At 40.8% G+C, this 12,298-nt stretch overlaps 1 long non-coding RNA gene across 2 annotated transcripts; it reads left to right on the top strand.

The window, feature by feature from the left end:
- Positions 1–5,624: 5,624 nt before the first annotated feature.
- LOC116785236 lies at positions 5,625–10,099 on the top strand. Of its 2 annotated transcripts, none has more exons than XR_004356440.1 (3): positions 5,625–5,641; positions 7,126–7,297; positions 8,797–10,099. It is a non-coding gene; the product is annotated as an uncharacterized LOC116785236 (long non-coding RNA). The 2 variants fall into 2 exon arrangements; XR_004356439.1 differs by having other exon boundaries at positions 5,629–5,689.
- The last annotated feature ends 2,199 nt before the right edge of the window (positions 10,100–12,298 follow it).

Below are 12,298 nucleotides of genomic sequence, written 5' to 3'. Positions count from 1 at the left end.
CAGTCAGGAGCACCAGTGATTCCAAAATAGAAAGTAATTCTCCTGACTGTGAGGATGTAGGAGGAATCGGAGATCTTTTGTAACAGCATAAGAGGTGTCAGTAGAGCTGTTACCTGCATGTGATAATGCTGGGAAATTAGCAAATGTATAGCTTAGTTAATTCAGACTCTGTAAGATCGGAAAGCATGGTGGAACCTTGAAGAGAGGTTAGATGAGCTCCAGGCAAATCTAGCTGGTACAATGTAAGATGCTATCAGTGCATATCTTCAGCTGGGACTGTTAAAAGTAACTGATTGATACCTCACCTCAGCTGTTTCCGTGCAAAATGCAGTGACTGGAGATAAACATGCTTTTCAAAGCAGTTTTGACTAAGCTGTGAAGGTGCTGAGGTGCAGGTCATCATAACCGCTTGTGAGAGGTGGTGACATCTTAAACTTTGCAGCTATTTCTCCTGTGAGCATAGTTCTTTAGCTGGGAGCATGAGCAAAGCAAGGGTTGAAAGGTACACGACACTATCTTTTACATGCATCTCTCATGTTGTAATGAAGTTTGAAAATGTATATTGTGTTTTGCTTGTTTCTTATCTCTCGTCCAAAGATTTGCTGGAGGTATTCTTTCTGCTTGAAGGGATTTCTCTTGGTGACAGCAATGTCACTTTTGCCATTCATAGCTGTGTAAAGCTGATTATCTTTGCCACAAAAAAACACTTGAAGGAAAGAACAAGAGTAAGAGGAGCAGGAAATTCTTACATGCTGAAAACTTATTATATTGCCACTGATATTAGTGGTTTTATTTAAAGTTAGTTGGATGTTTTAGGAACAAGCTGAGATTCTCCTCTACTCCAGCAGCACAAAATGCTAAGTATGTTTAAACAGTTGCAGAGCGTTTGCCGAGGAGACACAACATGAACCAATAATTGTCACAGGACTGGCCTTAGGGCTCCATATTAAAACGTTAACCCTTAATGTTATCTTTGTATCACCTCCACCTAATAAAAAAACAAGTCCTAAACATTTGTTCCACACTCTGCATCATAATTGATGTTCAGCATTACTTGAAAATCCTCTGTCTGATAACTGTATTATGGGAATCATGCTTTCAAGGACTTAAAAAAAACCCAAGGTGTTTTTTTTAGAAGCTGGCAAAGTCAGTAATTTTGCAAAATTCATGTTCTTGTTCATGTCTTTCTTGAGAAAGTATGGGATGTTTGGTCTGTTACAGATCTTTTTGTCTGATGTGTAAGAAAATGATTCATTCCAAAGTCAGTCACAAAAGGTAGAACTAAATATGAACAAAGCAACTTGAAGGAAAATGAGCTCCTAGACCAAAAAAAGGTGTTTCAGTTCTCTGACAGTTGTTTGGAGCAGGTGATCTGACTAGATTGAAGAATAGGAGTTTGGTGGCCCAGAGTCATATTTAAGCCTGGATACCTTTAAGGACCAAAGTCAGAGTGACATACTTTGTTTTGAAACCCAAGAGATGATGATACATGCCAGAATACTGGGGGTGGGGAGGGGGGCGTTCTGCTTTCCTACAGATCAGTTAATTTTTTACTTTGTAAACTGTCTATTAAGCTTATGAAAAAGACCCAAACTGTCCCCTTCAGTCCACTTATTATGCATCAGAGTAAAAGACAAGGACAAAAGTACCGATTAGTGCTCTCCAATACATGCAGGCAGGATCCTAGTCAAGACTGTTATTGTTACAGGTGATGTTAAGAAACAGTGATCTACCTTTGCTCTAAGAGCCAGCACCTATACCAATTTAGATCTCCTAAGGATTTGATTTTCCAGGAAAGATTTCTTCAGCATTTTGATCTGAAATGACATTCTCAAAAAAATAAAGAGCAGGTTGAAGAACTGCTCCAGTCCAATGATTTCCAGGAATCTGTATGGTCAAAATTTCCAGGTACTTCTGTTTTAAAAATAAGTTGAATGGGTTAGTTGAGGATAAGTGCTTGATAGTGTTTCTAGAAAGCAGTGTTTTTAGGATCTAGTTACATAAACTGCTCTAATGTGAAATTATTCCAATAAAGTTTTCCTGAGGGTGGCAGTTCAGTTTAGTTCTGCCATTCTGTGTACAGCTTTAGCCAGAAATGCACTGTAGATGCACATTTAAGCAGCTGAAGCTAGTCTGCTGCCAGGTATTTTGAATAATGCACCAGAAGCAGCATTATCTTGTGGTGTAGCCTAGATGTCATTGCAGATTATGCTTATCTCTGCCAGACCACCTGGGCGACTCGGTGAGGTTAAATAGCAGTCTGGTAACCTAGAGAGGGAGTAGCGCGACCTACAAACACTCTCCGAAGTCCTGTCAAATCAAATCCAGATGAAATGTCCTTTCAGAAAAATGCTTAGAGTTATACCTGAGCATTTTCCAGTACAGTATTTTCACAAATACAGCAGCATTATGTCCATCATCTTGCTCCTTTTTGGAGCTTATTCCTGCACAACCACTGTAAGCTGAGTGACACTAAGAGTTTTGCTGCCACCTTGCCATGCTTAAAGCTGTTCTCCAGAGAGGAAAACTGTATGTACCATGTAATTGTATATGCATAATATGTGTATGTATTGGTATAACAGGTACTTAAAACCTTTTTTTTTTCTGAGTGGGGAAACACTCAGTAAAATGACAATTGTGTTTGCATGGGAATATAGTGATCTGCGTTTTCTGGTCTTTGCTAAGTCTGCTAAGTGCCACAGAATATCATGTTAGAATAATTAATATCTGTATCTTGCAGAATTAGGTCTTTTGTGAAGCTTTGGTAATAGAAGATGTATTACTGCCAGGTCTTTATGAGTGAAGAGGCCTTGCTTTGTCTCTGCAGCTAATGTTCTAAAAAGCTTCCTTTATAAACTTGTATTTTGGAGCACAGTATGATTTTCTTGGATATCTGTTTTCAGTTTTCTTAGAGAAAAAAAAAGATAGTCAACAGCAGTTGAAGACACCACCATTCATCAGGACTTCAGCACTATGTAGCAGTTCACACAGAAGTCAAGATACAACCATGGAAATAATTGCATTGCAGGTACCTTCAGTGGCGTTGGAATACTTAAATTCAAGTATGTGATGTTTGCAAGGTACTCTGGTAGATCCAAGTCCACCTAGGTCAAACCTAAGGTTTGACTGCAAAAGTTTACTAGAAACCTAAAATCAGGTGAGCCTCCATACACCCAGAGGCACTGCCACCTCTGGGCTGAACACCAAAGTGCCTGTCTCAGACATATGTCCACAGGGGATCAGCACACACATGTCTTAAGTCCACCAGGATCTTGTGCTGGGAAGCAGGGGCACTGAGTAGTCCTCAGCTTTATACAAAAATGTCTAATTTTCTCCTTAAGCATCCACTGAGAGACTGTTTATGATCTTGGCGAATGGTTCTGGCTTGAAGAGAGTGGGAGCATCAGCAGCAGGTGGGCACAGGTTGCTGCCAGACCCCTGCATGGCACATGGTGTGCCAAAAAACATGTCAGCAGGTGAGGAGAAATCACTACATAAAAAACTGTGCCTCAGACTCCTTGGGAAGCTGGTTTGCACTTTTGTGTCAAGCAACACGAAGGCCGAATGGTTTGCTCAGAGCCAAGAGTGGGATTCCCTAACCTGCGTCTTTGTGCTGTGGAATACAATGCCGCTCTGTGTGCTTACATTTGTATTGTGTTACATTTAAGCAAGCCCAGCCAGCTGGCCTGATAGTGGGGAAGTGTCATAATGGGACTTCTCAGAATTGTTCTCTTCTCTATAAACACTTTTGGTAGTTTATAGAATCACAGAATATTTCTAGTAGGAAGGCACCCGTAAGTTTGAAGCAAATGTCAGCTTGGTTTCCTCTCAAACACCTTGTATAGTGAGAAAAATAGCTCCCAATCATGCTCGGGACCCCATTCAGAGGTGTGCATCCTAGTAAGGGTCTTGACAGCTTTGTTGATATTACTGAACACATCTTGTCTTAGAAGTATAACAATATGTGGCCCAGAAAACGAAGGGTTAAAAAATGGCAATACTGCAGTCCCACTGCCATTACTAAGTTTAGGCCTGTATGCAACGTGCTTCCCTTACATTTTTAAAGCAGCCAAAGACAGCAGGGTTTGCACTTCGATGTAAAAGTGAAACCTTCCCCTCTGCAATCTGCAGCCTGCCCACCAGCAGGATGTTGTGGTGGGTAACAGCCAGGGGTGAAACACTTCTGCAGAAAAGGAAACAAAACCAGTTCATGTCAGCAGAAGCAAGAGGGAGTAAACGGTATAAACAGTGCAAACTAAATGATACTGGAAATTTTTGCTTTATGGCAATCCAGACTGCTAGTGATCATGCAAGCACATATTTTAAATTGCTGTGTTGATAATCTCTATTTTAAACAAAAAAAGAAACATCACTGAAACTGTCTAGAAAACTCCGAACTTGCGCCGTACCTTGCAAGCTGCTTGTGTTACTGTCAAGTCTCATGTAAATCTCATTTACTCTCCTGTAAATGTAAGAAACAAAACTAATCATCTTTGCATTATTAGTTACAGATGATGGCAATGATCTTGGCCAGATAGTGATGTCTTGAGAGTATGCAGACAGTTGGCACTTTATCTATTTATAATTTTTAAAATGGCAGTGCCATCCCTTCACTCCCACTCCACTTCTCCCACATACACTCAGCATTTTATGAGTCAGGCTGCAAAAATATCAAGAGGCTGATGCAAAAATTAGATTTTGGAAAGTTCTTTTTTAAAGAAGGCTTGAGGTGCTTTTTCTTTGCTTTCCTTATTTTCTGGCTGTGAATGGGTCATTTCCAAGCCTTGTACTGTCTGCAGTACAAGGACAATGTTTTCATTAAATCTAAAATCTGAGAGTATTGTATGGTTAAGGCGAGACCACAAAAGAAATAAGAAATAAATATTTTTACACCAGATTTCTAAGAATGCTTTTGTATTTTGTAGAATCTTTATTTTTGCAAACATCTATAAGTCAATGGGATGGTTCACATGAGATCAAGCCATGTATTAGGCTGTGGCTATAGAAGCAAGAGGGCAGTCATGAAAATCATGAGTCTTATCACTGCGTTCAGTACTTACGCAGGTTTCCATCCTCAGCACAGGTAGTACACATCAGGCCATTCAGGCATAACATCATGATCCTGTGGCTTCATAACTACAGTAGTTAGGGATACCATACCATTAACTAGATGATGCCAAGGCCACAGCTTGGACATACAATCATACTCTAGACACATTTGTCTCATGAGAGAGGTTTATATTACTGTCTTCACCCATTAGCATTATGGTTTGAAAGAATATGGCATGAAATGTGTTTCAGGTTTAAAGGTTCACTGGGGTGGTAGAGGTGTGAAGGCTGCTGAGTGACCTGGTCTCCTGGTTGCTGGAAGGCAGCAATCCTGGGGGACAAGTCCAGAATAAGACTCCTGAGTAAACCTGAGGTTCTTCTGGGTGCTCAGCCCAGTCCTGCCCATGATTGTGAGAAGAGGCTCTGCTCCGGGGACACTGTTGTCTCTACCGCGGGTACAGCCACATAGCTCCTCCTCACTTGGAGGCCCATAGAGTGAGGGGTGGGCATGAGGCCTCCACCTTCTGCCTCTGAGATGTGCCTTTTGGGGTGACTATCCAACAGAGTGATATCTATGAGCTTGTTGGAGAAGGTAAAGTGTGAGTTTGTGTCTCTGTAACACCAGCAGTCCATTTTACAGGTATCTCTATTTTTTGTTTTACTTTGTGGCTCTAGGGTATGCCCAAGGAGCATAACCCTACTGCGAAACATCTCCATCTTTGCATAATGGGCAGACAAAATAGCCTTTTGAATTCTTAGCCCATAAATCCCAGAAAAATCTCTCATAAAGGCATCTGATCACAGAGCCCGTCCCTGTGACTTTCCAGGTAGCACGAGGGCTTTTTGGTGGAAACTCTCCAGTGTAAGTATTGTACTTTGAATTTGTGCAGTTATGCACCACTAACCTAGTCCTGACTAGGTTATCCATGTGTGGGGCGCAGCACAGGCTGAAGGCCATGCTGGATATGCAGCATGGCACAGCACAGGCCCAAGACTGCTCAGGTTAGCTGTGGAGTGGATGACTGATTCCTTGATGCATGGCAGCCTCCTGGTCAGCGTCACAACACAGGTGAACTTTAGTTGATTCCTTAACGCTACTCCTTGGCTCACTTCTGAAATTAAGCCATTTAATGTACCAGAGAAAATGGGAAGAAAAATTGGGGAAGTACTTTCTGTTGTTTTCAAATAGAGTAACTTGTCTTTGTGGGAACTTGGGTATTTCATGTATTGGAGTGGACCTTAAAAACTGTCCCAAGGGGAATTTTGCCAAATACACATTTTCTATTAAGTAAGAACTGTATTGTATCACATAGGATAGTAACAGGTACTTAGTCCTACTGGGTGTCATGTTCTGTTTCTGTGCCTCCTTCTTCTTACAAAGTGTTGGTCTTTTCTGATTTCCAGAGCTGCCAGACACTCTAATGTTGGCCCATGTTATACTGACCCACACATTTTCTTTTCTGCCCTGTTGTGTCTGAACTGCTGATTCACTGTCCAGGGAGCAGACTGAGGGAGCTGTGGTTACAGTCAGGGAGGAAGTGTGTAGCAGTGGCAGAGACATGACTGAGTTTTGTTTTGTAATGTTCCCTTGCTTTATTCCAAAAGACATGCTCTCTCCTGTAGTCTCTTGCCTTTCGTTTTTGCAGAAGTTTCATTTCCTACATGGTGGAGCAAATGAAGCAAGGAGCCTCATTAATTCCCAATCTTGCTTCTTTTTCTTATTGCTGTTCTCACTATATGACAAGATCCCTGTGAGAAAATAAAAGGAATAACATTTAATTAAAGGTTATCTTTCATTGTACATACACTAGGATCCAAATTAAGGTGCCATGGAAGGTGTCATTTATAATTCTAGAATGTTTAAACTCAGTCTAGAACATATATAAATGCTGTATGATGAACATATATACTTATTGATAAGTATTATCTCCATGTTGATAAGCATTTTTACAAACAAGTCCTCCATGAGGAAGATGGATAAGCAGAGTCTCACTCTGGATCCCTGTAGGAGTTGTTCTTGGTAGCATACTCTATCCTCCCTCTTCACAAAGGGCTCATGCTCTGTTATTCTGGCAGGATATTGGTGGGGCAAATGCAGATGGCAAAAGGACTGCAGCAACCTGAAAAATGCTGTTTGTCATCCAAGCTTGAACGGAACTCCATAGAAGGCAGGCAGCAAATTTGTCACCACTCTCCCCTAGACTTGCAAGGGCTTGCTATGAGGTAGCACTGAGCTCCTCCAGAAAAGGTCAGATATCTTCTGCAATAGCAAAGACTAATCAAGCTAAATATGTAACTCCTCACAACCTGCACATAGAAGTTCAGTTTGCTCTCTCATATCATTCTTACTGCTGATCTAAGTCCTGGCAAAAGGCAGGGAAACTTTTTCAGAAGAATGATTTTGGTGTGCTTAGAAATTTGGTAAACTTAGAAATGTGTTTAATTCTTTTTTCTGTGGAGACACAATGGCTTTTAGAAGCAAGTGTAATGTTTAAACACATGCCGTTTGATCCCATGTCACTAATTACATCTTACTGAGCATCACCAATTGACAGCTGTTTGTTCCTAAATCCTTTTTTTAGAGATTTCCTTTCTTAACATTTCCTATTAGCACAGTACTAGGTCTCGGACAGTGGAAGTCTTGCATAAATAATATATAAACTGAATGAAAGCTGGGTTTTCCCTTTGGTCCTCAAGAATGCCTATGAGCAGGGTTAGAGGATGATAGTATTTTCCTACTCTCCAGCTGATGTTGCCCGTAGGAATGAAGCTGGTGTTCTTCCAGTCTTTTTTCACTTTCATTTTATGTAACTTCCACAATTTTGTGAGTGTCCTTCATCTTTCTATCTTTTTTCTGCTTATTATAGCAAGGCAATCTCATGGAAGCAAGAAAATTTTATCTCCAGCTTCTTTCTCCTTGCAGAAGAGAGCATTTGTTCATTGTGCCTTTTCACAATGATGGCAAAATGACGTACAATTATTACTAGATTAGAAAAGGTGTTTGTGCTCAGTTTGCACAACAGCAGGTGATTACATCAAGTGCAAACTGCTGTATGATTAGGCCCAGTGTTTCTAAATATATGCAGAGCTACAAAGGGTAAGTTATATTGGAAGTTTTCCAGAAGAAAGTATTTGATCTTACAGCTTGTACTTTGATGTTTGTTGAATATGTTTCAATCAGACCTGTAAGATTGGGCTTAACATATTCAAAGCAGTTTGAATCTTTCAAGATCATGTCTTTTTTCCATTTCCAAACCCAATGGCTTCAAATCATCACATTTCACCACAGCTGAAGTGATTTATATGTCTTAGTGCTGCAAACTGCAGTCTTCCAACCTGGAACTCTCTCCACTAAATATTAATGTTCCCCAATGATTTCAAATCACTTTGCACACTGTAAAAAGGGCTAGGCAATTTAACACCCTTAAAAACTCCCTATGTGTGGCAGAGATTTGTATTTAAATCCTAGGCATGTAGAAAACCAGGCTGATACAAACCACAAGATGTATTATTTTGTACCTTTGAATGTGAAAGGTATTTCCCAAGTTTTTTTGCTCTGTTAGTCAGCTAAACGTGTCAGAGTCTGTAAAATTACTCTCTGTCTCTTAAACTTCAGCAAGTTCTTGTAAAACAAGCCAAGAAAACTGGTGGGATTTTTTTGGCATAAGATGCAAACTTATATTATGCTTTCCTAAACTACATACTGTTTCTCACTACTGTTTCTTCTGTCCTTTACCTTCTCCACAGACTATACAGAACCTCCTGTTCAGTGTGGGGCATTGTTTATATAGACAAGAGGGTGGCTCTGAGACCATACAAAGCAGATCCAAAGCTGCATTCAAGGATTAGAGTAAATCTGTTGGATTTCTTCCTCCTCTTCCCTTTCTATGATCTGGTAAAATGAGGGGACTCAGCATGTGAGTTGGGATCAGTGGGTGCTTATGTGTTGGTTGGAAGCAGATGGGCCTTCCAGATTAGTTGCCAGTGGATACAAAAGTATTTGCACAGGTGGAGTAAGAACAGTCCAGTGTGGGAATTCTCCTTTTTTTTTTTTTTTTTTTTTTTTTTTTTAATCCGGAACAGTCTATCCTTCTACTTTCTGGAAAGAAAAGGCCAGGGCTTACTGCCTTCTCTAACAAGTTGCAAGCACAAAATCTGTCCCCTCTACCCTTATGCACATAAATACTACATTCACTCATGCTGGTTTTGTCTGGAGATTAACTGCTTCAGCTGGTTCAAATTCTTTTCTCTTCCTCATGTTCCTTTTGCTCTGCACTTTTGTTTCCCTATACAGCTGGAGTCCCTGCTGGTATTTTGGATAACTAGAATTTTGTCACTGACCTGGTAATGTCCACAGAGACCTAACCTTTGTTATTAGCCCTCCTGAATGTAAGTGCCAAAATCTATGTGTTTGCCTTATCTCATCAAACTGGAACCAAATTCTGGTGTCAGCACATTGCTGCCACATCACTCAGTCAGTCCCCTTCAAGGCTATAATGAAGGGCAATAGCAGCCATGGACAATACTTGTGGTGCAAAGTGCAAAGGTTCTTTGATAAAAGGATTCCTTCCTGAGTATGTGACTAGGGGATTTCAGCAAAAACCCTGAGAGCAAACAAGCTGAACCACATAGTTATTTTATAGCACAGAGAATTACTGATGTGTTAGTAGGATAAATCAGATGTCAGCTCTCCTGGAGCACCAGGTTTGGCCAAGCATCTTATTTTCTCTGATAAGTTTGATGTTGTGTTTTTAAAATTTATTTATTTATTTATTACATTTTCTTTCTTTGCCCTGTAGTGAGAGGAAAGGTTTGCAAACTGAACCATACCTGCATGCTTGTATCAATCTCATGGTCCTACAAGCAGAGAGTCTGTAAGATGAACTGAGCCATAACTACAGGAGCAAGAAATTTGTATTGGTTTGCCTTTGAAAGGAACAGTGAGCTATGGGACCTGTGAAGCACTTACTGTTATGCCTCTGAGTTAAGGAAAGTCCAGGCTGTTGGTTTTATTTTTTAGGGAGAATCTTTCTGTATTTGTATGCACACATAAGAAATGTTGAAAATTAGATGAAAATGAAATAATTAGCTGTTCTTCAAAGCTTGTCACTGTTATTTGTTGTGCCTGCTATTTTGCTACTATAGCAGTAACCAGAATCCTCTAGAAATACTGTATGGGGCTCCTTGAGACCTCAATTCATCTCAACAAAGAAAGAACAAGTTACAAGAAGCCAAAAGTTAAGAAGTCCAATGTGCTCCTCATAAAGAGGGAGCACACTGGATACCATGACAGGTTGACTGCCATCTCCCTCAGTTCCAGAGGAGCTAACTTGAGTCTGACTCTGAAAGAGATCAGTTGTGTTGCCTGAGGGGGCAGGATGAAAGCTAGCATACTAGAAAGTTGGGATAGCTGTTTCCCAGTCCTGGCACTGGCCCCAGCTCTCTCTGTGACTTGTTTTTCCTGTATGTGAGGTGAGGGTTTCAGTATTTACTTACTTGGCAAGGTGAAATGATGATTAATTTGTCTTGGTTTTTGCAGTCTGATGTACAGAGTGCAATTAGTTGCAATGTGTGCACACGTCATCCCCTGAGCAGGCTGCCTTCAGGCTGTTCTGGCCAGCACGAGCATGAACCCCAGCAGGAGCAGCTGCTTTCAACTCCGCCTGAACCAGGGAGGGAAGTGCCTGGATTTTCCCTTCCTCAGTCCCACACGAAGCTGATTGTTTATCTTTCACCTGAAGGTTTAGTGCAGATGTGGGCGTTAACCATTCCCCAGCTTCTGGGCTGGCCCTGTGTGTGGTGATGAAGATCCAGTGTATGTGAGCTGGCAGTCATAGGTGGACAATTGCATTATAGATTGCCCAGAAATATCGCCCTCATCCTTCAGTCAGGACAATGTCTCCCATGAAAACAAATTTGAATCTAATTGTAACAATATTCTTTGAGTATAATGAGACATAATGCAAAAAGATTGCGATGACAACAATATAAATCAGCACAGCAGTTAATGGGAACACCCCACAGGCCATTCACGCATACGCTTCCATTAACTGGTCTTAATTCTGTGACTTCATTTTTTTTCCTGTTTCACTGCAAAGGATTTGCAGGTCTGGACATTAAATCTATCTGAATTTTGTAACAGAGAAGTGAACAACACTGCAGTCTAAATTTAAACTCAATAACTGACAGCCTACTCTTTCTGATTAGAGAAAAAAAAAAGGTCATCTCTTCCAAGAAACTTCATCTCTTCTCAGTGTTTCCAAAGACTGAATATCACCTTCACTCTCTCTGCCCTTTTCATCATGTGCCTGGGGCTATACTCCATAAATTCTCTATGGATTCACTAGCATTGCTAGAGCTTGTGGCATTGCTACAGGTTCCAATGCCAGCTTCTCTTTTCTATAATGCAGAGGTCTATAGTACAGAAAAGAGGGAAAGAGCTTTAATGATCTACCCCAGCGCCCCCAGCCCCACTTGGAGATATCAAGGAATGATGGTAAATTAGATAATGAAAAAGACCTCAATTTTTTTTCTTCTTCCTGGCTCATAGAAGATTGTTTTCTGCTAGAAATTACATATATACTACAATTTCATTATTATAATTTACACTGAGTTCATGCATTTTTCCTGTTGTGAAGCTCTGTGATACTCAACCCGCTTTTATTTTGGGAGTTGAAAAAGACTTCTTACAGCAAGAAGAGACCTTTCAATCTGTGACAGGAATGGCATTGAGGTTAAGTGTGGCAGCAACGGCTGTGCCAAGTAGAGATGCTGTTGGCATTTCTGTACCACCTTTGTGTACTTTATCACCTTTACCCATCCCCATTCTGCCCACATCATCCCAACTATTACTCATGGCAGAAGTGTATTGAGTTGTTACCTAATGGAGTCTACTCCTGAAAATCACAGATCTCACATGTTCATAGCAGCAGCCAGACCCAGAGTAACAAACACCCTCGCATTAAGGGTATTTTTCTGTGGTGAAGCAAGTACATTGGGCATTCTCTTATCTTCTCCTTTCTGAGTTTTCAGATTGCCCTGAAAGCTTCTTTTCAACTTTTCATTGAAATCATCTGAGGCCCCTGTTAATTCGATGCTGTAGCCAGCAGGGGACTTTGAAAGACCTCAGGTTGCAATACCCACTGCCTGGATTGTGTCTCCATACAAGCAGCCCAGGAGGACTGAAGAGGGAGTAGGTAAAGCCAAGCATACGCTAGGGTGTGAATAAGCACAGGGAAGATGGTGCTGG

This window comes from Chiroxiphia lanceolata, chromosome 3 (genome assembly GCF_009829145.1).
Source record: "Chiroxiphia lanceolata isolate bChiLan1 chromosome 3, bChiLan1.pri, whole genome shotgun sequence".
Lineage (NCBI taxonomy): Eukaryota > Metazoa > Chordata > Aves > Passeriformes > Pipridae > Chiroxiphia > Chiroxiphia lanceolata.
Note: the sequence above shows the minus strand (reverse complement) of the source record. Positions and strands in the feature narration are given on the sequence as shown.